Source organism: Eptatretus burgeri, chromosome 6, assembly GCF_056783735.1.
Source record: "Eptatretus burgeri isolate ZD-2024b chromosome 6, Ebu_testis_v1, whole genome shotgun sequence".
Lineage (NCBI taxonomy): Eukaryota > Metazoa > Chordata > Myxini > Myxiniformes > Myxinidae > Eptatretus > Eptatretus burgeri.
In genome coordinates this window covers 45,941,942-45,950,065 of record NC_140966.1, presented here as the reverse complement: position 1 = coordinate 45,950,065, position 8,124 = coordinate 45,941,942, and the positions used below count along the sequence as shown (strand labels likewise).

The window sequence follows — 8,124 nt, the reverse complement described above, 5'->3', positions numbered from 1 at the left end:
TGTCAATTCTTTTGAACGCATGATTACCTTTTTAAACAGTCGCTATACTGCTATTTAACAATACACAAATAAATTAGGAAGAACCCTGACATCCTTGAGACATTCTATGCTTATCGCATCCACAACGGATTAACGGAACCAAGTCTTAACTTGTGAGGCCTTGACGATTTTGTGATCAAGACCTTTGACTTTTTGACCTCCAACAATAGGTGTCGGTGACAAAATGTGCATATCCTATTGAAATTTCAATTCAACCGCATGTAAATTGGCAATTTTCTGTGATCGTGACTTTGATCCTTTGACCTTTTGAACTCAAAAACAATAGGTTTGTTGGTTTTAATCTGTGGTGAACCAATTCAACGACCCAATCTCCAACTTCTCTTCACAAATCAAGTCAATAAAACGCAATGAGGATTTTGTGACCTTGACCTGTTGACCTCAAATAATAGGTGTCAATGCGAACTATTCAAGTCAATCGGATGAAAATTCGATTGGCTGCTCGCTGTTGGCCGCAATTATCTTCAGCTAATAAAGGTGCTTAAATGTGGCTTCACTCATGAATGATGCATCCCATTCCCTGTCCGATTTTTTGGTCCATCAGCTTATACTGGTGGGGCTGCATATGAATTGTTCACAATTTATATCTTGGGGCCTCATATGTGATTTCTCCTGCTCGTGCTGCATTGGCTTCAAGTGCGCCATTGTCCCCGACGCCCTTATGGCCCAATTGTGACCTTTATTCGATGAATTATTCCTCACGCTTGCCGGCATTGTTGGATTAGTCGCTTGAGGTACATGAAGAGAAAATGAAACGTATAAATGTCCGTATATTTAACTATGGGCGGTGTATAGGTTAAGGGTCGCTGATTTCTCAAAAATAAACTCGGACTAATTTCGTGGATTGTTGATGAAGCACAGGCATGATGGGCCAAATGCCCTTTTTGATGTTCCTTGTGGAGTATTTACGTGTAAAGTTGCGAACTTGTGGATTCCGTTTGTTCTTCGAAAGTGTATTTTATTTATTCGTATGTAAACTTGTGGCAGCTTCACCGCTGTTTGTGGAAGCACCGCTGTGCCATTGGACGCAGTGCCCCCGTGACCAGTAAACTGGAAATCATTTTTGCCGACCTCGGAAGGATGACGGGCGGAGTCAATCCACTTCGTGTTAATTCAACGGGATGACAGGGGCTTCGGCTATTTGGCCAGCTCCTTTACCCGTAAGGGAAACACCAGAACTTAAAGTGTATTATTGAGTATGATTCCAGCTTTACCGTCGTTCCTCCACCTCACCTTTTCCGTATAATTCTCTGTAACTTTAAAAATGTATAATTCTGAAAATCGTATTTGCAAAATAGATTTATATTTATATTGTAAGAGGTAAAGAGATTGAGTGTAAGTTTGACGGATGAAGGAAAGAACGAAGTGCTGGGGGCTTGTGAAGCGTTTCGGTGGCGGATCACGTGATTAAAAAAAAATGCGAAGCGGCCGACGCAAGTGTGTGTTAAAATCGTCCGTGTAGGGGTTCTTATCAAGTCATTTCGAAGGTAATTAACCGATTATTGAACGGTCTCTGAACTTGTAACCACTCATTGAGGTCTTGCTGTGGTTTATTGAATATTTATATTGCATTTTTTTTTTCCAGTGGTCAATTCCAATTTCCTTGTGATATCCTTATCGGTTCCCTCAGTCTTGGAAACATGTATTCGTTGTGACGTCACACATTTGCGATCAGCTTGTTTTACTTGTTTTTTTTTGTTTGCGTGCGTTGAATGATCGAATGGATTCACATAGTGAAATGAGGACGAGAGAAGAACCTTCAGAGTTTAGGCTTTATTACATTTGATTGAAGCCGCTTCTACGGGCACACCAGGAAATACAGACGCAGCATGGAGTACAAGCAGTAAGGTAGTGGTACACACGCGCAACTAATCACCGCAAAATAAATCAGTATTATATATCAATCAGTGTTCTCACCATTCAACGAGCACCAAGTGAGCCGCCGACATAAAACGGCAATGCCCCAGGGACAATCCGCGCGGCCGAGCCGAACCTCAGCTTTATCTCTCCTGTGCTCGAGCCGGGCATCACGTGGTCACACGTCACGACCTTCAATTCACCACATTCTCCCCGTCTTTAAAATGTAACTAGAGGCCCAGCTAACGCACCATGATTACTTCAGCGCTACAGGAGTATACATTTCAAGCAATGCGAACTATCTAAACTACAGAAGCATACATGCCAAGCAGTGAGGATTATTTTGAGTTGTAGGAGCATGGTAATGAGCATCGATATATTATGTAACGAGCATATAGGAGCATGAGCATCGAGGATGCCGATAATCCCCTTTACAGATTGAGTCGGCGAGGGGGTATTATTCGCCGGCCTCTCCGGGAGTAGATGGCGGTTTCACTTGAGGGAGGCTTCCGATCCTTTTGGTGAGCCTCGACTCGTGCCGGAGATGACTCCCCGATCGCCCCCGGGTGGAACGCGGTAGCTCCGTCGTCACCCTTCTCGGGTGGAGTCCCTGGGGGGGGGAACACCTGGGGAGGGGATGTCAGAGGGAGGTGTGCCAGATGGTGGTGTACCTGCGGGAGGAGTTCCTGAGGGAGCCAAATGACGAACCGACACAGTGGTCTCCCTGCCATCCGAGAGCCTGACATGAGCATACTCTGGATTAGTATCGATGAGTTCGACCCCCTCCACCATGGGTTCATACTTGCTTTGTCGTACCGGGCGTTTCATGAACACTGTTCCGGGATGGGTTAGCCAGTTGGGCACCGATTGGCCGTCAACATAACGTCGCTGGTGAGTAAACATTCGCTCGTGAGGAGTCGCATTGGTGGACATGCAGAGCAAAGAGCGTATGGAATTCAGAGTGTCGAGAAGGGTAACCTCCCACTGCTCGGGGCCCAGTCCTCTCGATTTCAGCGCCAGAGTTACGGCTTTCCAAATAACTCCATTATATCGTTCCACCTGCCCATTACCCTGTGGGTTGTAACCCGTCGTTCGACTAGTTGCTATGCCGTGCTCTAATAGGAATTGTTTTAGCCCGGCCGACATGAAACACGGCCCTCTGTCTGAATGTATGTACGAAGGTTTCCCAAACATAGCGAAGAGGTCAGACAGACATTTCACAACAGTGCCCGAGGTCATATCCGAGCACGGAAATGCGAAAGGGAACCTTGAATACTCATCAACAACAGTGAATATGTATCTGTTGTCTGTCTCGGTCAGCAGGGGCCCTTTGAAGTCAATGTTTAGTCTCTCGAAGGGAGAAGTGGCCTTGATCAATCTGCCAGGAGCCGCACCATAGAATCTGGGTTTTAGTTCAGCACAAACAGGGCATGAAGCATTCATTTGTTTCATATATTCAATAGAATAGGGCAGGTTCTGTCTGCATACGAAATGTGCCATTCTGGTTACCCCCGGGGTGGCACAGAGACACATGGAGGTCTTGCAAAGTCCGACTGATTGCCGCCGAGCAGTAGACCCGCGAGAAGGTGTCTGCAGCAGGGTTTTCCCTCCCGGGCCGGTAAACAATGTCGTAACTATAGCAGGCTAGGTCTATCCGCCATCTCATTATTTTTTCATTCTTAATTTTCCCGTTATTTTTCCCATCAAACATGAATGCCATGGATCGTTGGTCCGTAACGAGCGTGAAGTGGTTTCCCAGTAAATAATGTCTCCATTTACGCAGCGCTTCGACGATGGCGTACGCCTCCTTCTCTATTGCCGAGTGTCTCTGCTCGCTTCCAGAGAGAGTTCTCGAGAAGAACGCGACAGGTCGCCCAGACTGATTAAGCGTAGCAGCTATCGCGTGATCTGAAGCATCTGTCTCCACCACGAAGGGCACCGAGCTATCGATCGATAATACCACGGAATTACTGATATCGTCTTTGAGTTTGTGGAAAGCTGTTACAACAGCGGCATCTGGTGGAAAGTTTTTGCAATGCACTAGGGGATGTATTTTCTCGGAGTATTGCGATATCCATCTCGCATAGTAAGCGAACATGCCGATCACCCGGCGCATTGTCTGCAAGTCCTGAGGTGGTGGAAGCTCACGGAGCGGGCGCAATCGCTCAGGATCAGGCTTAATCGTGCCGTCGGCTATCGTGTAGCCGAGAAGGTCAATTGACCTTGCCGAGAATACGCATTTCTCGTAGTTGAGAGTCAGATTATATTTTCTAGCAATGCTCAAGAATCTGTCCAGATTCATGTCATGTTCCCCCTGATCCCTACCGCACACTGTGACATTGTCCACGTAAACAAAAGTGTCTTTGAGGTTTTCATCTGAGATGATGTCGTCCATAACCCGTTGGAAGCAAGCTACTCCATTCGTGACGCCGAATGGAATCCTCCTGAATTGGAAGAGGCGTCTACCTGCCTGGAATGCGGTGTAAGGTTTGTCTTCCTCTTGGATGGGAATTTGGTGATAGGCGCTTCGCAAGTCGATGGTGCTGAATATCTTGTAATTGGCCACGCGTTCGACCATCTCGTCTATGCGTGGCAGGGGGTAGGCGTCGAGTTGGGTGAAGCGATTGACCGTTTGGGAATAATCGACAACCATTCGTTTCTTATGGTTCTGACTGCTGGTCACCAACACCTGTGCGCGCCATGGCGAATCGCTCGGTTCTATAATTCCTTCTTCCAGTAATCGCTTGGTTTCTGAAGTGATGAAATTCATGTCAGCAGTGGTATATCGCCGCGATTTGATCGCTATCGGTTTGCAGACCGGCGACAGGTTAGCGAACAGCTGGGGGGACGTTACCTCTGCGGTGGTCAAGGCATTTAAAATTAGACGAGGTTTGCTTCCTCCAAAGGGTATTTCGACGCTCGTGTGCTGCTTGAGGACATTATGACCCAGAATTACGTCTGCGCACAAATCACGAAGCACCAGTACCCTTACATCCCGATGCGTGTACCCTTTTACGTCCAATTCAACATTGCAGTACCCTCGTACGCGGGACTGTAGTGATGTGGCGGCCATGCATACCGTATTGTCTGTCGGGTGGATTTTCCATTTCCTGCCCTTCACTAGCGAGCTGTTGACGAAACTTTCAGAGCTACCGGTATCAATCAGTGCCTCAGCCATATGCCTGTTAATTCGTACGTTGATGATAGCCTGGGATAGATTCCCCGGGGAGGCTGCAGTTAGTTTATTTTGCGAGTAGAGAGCCGCAGAAGTGGGTTTATTTCTCCTTAGAGTAGATTTACATACCCTGGCATAATGCCCTTTCTTGTCACAATTCATGCATGTGGCATCTCTGGCGGGGCATTTTTGGCGGGGTGCCTTTTGTACCCACAAAAGAAGCATTTACCAACCGGAGCAGTTGCTGAGGAGTTTGACGTGGCCTGTGTATCCGGCTCCTCGGGTGTTTCTCCATCCCCTGTGTCTGGCTGTGTCTGTGCCAGTGGGGTTCATTGAGTTCCCATCGTAGCCGCGTTCATTAGCAGCATCGGTGTCCCAAATGACTCAGATTGCTGCTGAGCCGTATCCATCGCTCGTGCCTGATCGACTACCTTTTCAAGAGTGGGTTGCGCTTTCTCTAGTAAGCGTTGCCGTATGTGGGCTGATCTAAGTCCTTGGATGAATGCCTCCCGGGTCGCTTCCTTTCGGTATTCCTCGGCGCTTACGGCCCGGAAGCTGCAGTCTTTTCCCAGCTGATTCAGAGCTTGCAGGAACTGATCGATTGTCTCCCCGGCTGCTTGCTTGCGTGTGTTGAGAAGATGTCGTATGTATACCTCGTTCTTGCGCTTCACGTAGAGCGCCTGCAGCACGTAGATCGCTGCTTCGTAAGTGTCGCACTCCGAGAAGTGCCTGTATACGCCGGGCGAGACATGATTCACGAGGGCGGCCAATTTGTCGGCTCCTTCTTCGATGATGGTCAGATAGTGTGAGAAGGAACGGAACCAATGCGACCACTTCATTTCTGAGTCAGTCGCGTTTGGGTCTGCGTCGAACCTCTCTGGTTTGTAGATCTTGTCCATCGTTGGTTGAGAGAGCCGAGAAAACCAAATGGAATAAATTGAAATGAGACGAGAGAAGAACCTTCAGAGTGTAGGCTTTATTCCATTTAATTGAAGCCGCTTCTACGGGCACACCAGGAAATACAGACGCAGCAAGGAGTACATAAGCAGTAAGGTACACACGCGCAACTAATCACCGCAAAATAAATCAGTATTGTATATCAATCAGTATTCTCACCATTCAATGAGCACCAAGTGAGCCGCCAACATAAAACGACAATGCCCTAGGGACAATCCGCGCGGCCGAGCCGAACCTCAGCTTTAGCTCTTCTGTGCTCGAGCCGGGCAACATGTGATCTCACGTCACGACCTTCAATTCACCACAATAGCCAACGACACGGATTCTAAATAGCCAGGGGTATTGTGTTGTTGTTGTTGTTGTTGTTGTTGTTGTTTCCTATTCTCTCATGTGCACGCGTTAAGTAATATTCACAAGATAGAAATAAAACCCAAGATCGTGTTTATACACCGCACAGCGTTTAACAACAACCAGAAGCAGAAGGTCATAGCTAACGACATGGATTCTAAATATTCATGGGTATTGTGTTGTTGTTGTTGTTGTTTCCTATTCTCTCATGTGCACGCGTTAAGTAATATTCACAAGATAGAAATAAAACCCAAGATCGTGTTTATACAACGCACAGCGTTTAACAACAACCGGAAGCAGGAGGTCATAGCTAACGACACGGATTCTAAATAGCCAGGGGTATTGTGTTGTTGTTGTTGTTGTTGTTTCCTATTCTCTCATGTGCACGCGTTAAGTAATATTCACAAGATAGAAATAAAACCCAAGATCGTGTTTATACACCGCACAGCGTTTAACAACAACCGGAAGCAAAAGGTCATAGCTAACGACACGGATTCTAAATAGCCAGGGGTATTTTGTTGTTGTTGTTGTTTCCTATTCTCTCATGTGCACGCGTTAAGTAAGATTCACAAGATAGAAATAAAACCCAAGATCGTGTTTATACACCGCACAGCGTTTAACAACAACCGGAAGCAAAAGGTCATAGCTAACGACACGGATTCTAAATAGCCAGGGGTATTGTGTTGTTGTTGTTGTTGTTTCCTATTCTCTCATGTGCACGCGTTAAGATTCACAAGATAGAAATAAAACCCAAGATCGTGTTTATACACCGCACAGCGTTTAACAACAACCAGAAGCAAAAGGTCATAGCTTACGACACGGATTCTAAATAGCCAGGGGTATTGTGTTGTTGTTGTTGTTTCTTATTCTCTCATGTGCACGCGTTAAGTAAGATTCACAAGATAGAAATAAAACCCAAGATCGTGTTTATACACTGCACAGCGTTTAACAACAACCGGAAGCAAAAGGTCATAGCTAACGACACGGATTCAAAATAGCCAGGGGTATTGTGTTGTTGTTGTTGTTGTTTCCTATTCTCTCATGTGCAGGCGTTAAGTAAGATTCACAAGATAGAAATAAAACCCAAGATCGTGTTTATACACCGCACAGCGTTTAACAACAACCGGAAGCAAAAGGTCATAGCTAACGACACGGATTCTAAATAGCCAGGGGTATTGTGTTGTTGTTGTTGTTGTTGTTGTTGTTGTTTCCTATTCTCTCATGTTCACGCGTTAAGTATGAAGCTCACTGCGTTCGCTATTATTTCAGTTTTGAGGATCGAATATCATCCAGAGTAAATAAGTCCTGCATTGAAATCTGTTGTGAAATCTGATAATTTAAAGAAACTCGTGTGGGCCCGGAGGTGCATAATCCCGTACACCCATCACAGATTTTGCAACCAACAGATTTTGAAGGATTTTATGGATGACGTACCTACAGGCATGCTCGTACGTGCATGCCCTTACGTGCGTGGCCGTACGTGAAAAAAAAAAACTTTCAAACCGTGTGCCAGAAACAACAACCACACAGGCCATTCCTTCGCTCTCACGTGCCTGCACGTTAGTCGCCGTACGTAATTGTGATGTCATACCAAACGAAGAAGAAGAGTTGTGACCTCAATCGTGCAAAAAAAAATAAAATAAATTGTGACGTCAGAGCACCGTGTCCTGTCATTGGTTGGCAAATAAATGGCTGTAACTTGGGAACTGCTTGTCCGATTAATATCAAAC

General features: G+C 46.2%; 1 protein-coding gene across 8 annotated transcripts in view; it reads left to right on the top strand.

The window, feature by feature from the left end:
* Positions 1-1,401: 1,401 nt before the first annotated feature.
* KANSL3 (KAT8 regulatory NSL complex subunit 3) overlaps positions 1,402-8,124 on the top strand; it is a 104,149-nt gene continuing 97,426 nt past the window's right edge. For 7 of the 8 annotated variants that reach the window (XR_015059141.1, XR_015059140.1, XM_085884808.1 and 4 more), the window contains exon 1: positions 1,402-1,544. The gene's annotated coding sequence lies outside the window, so the exon portion shown is untranslated. The remainder of the gene's footprint in view (positions 1,545-8,124) is intronic. The other variant, XM_085884811.1, reaches the window with a different exon arrangement.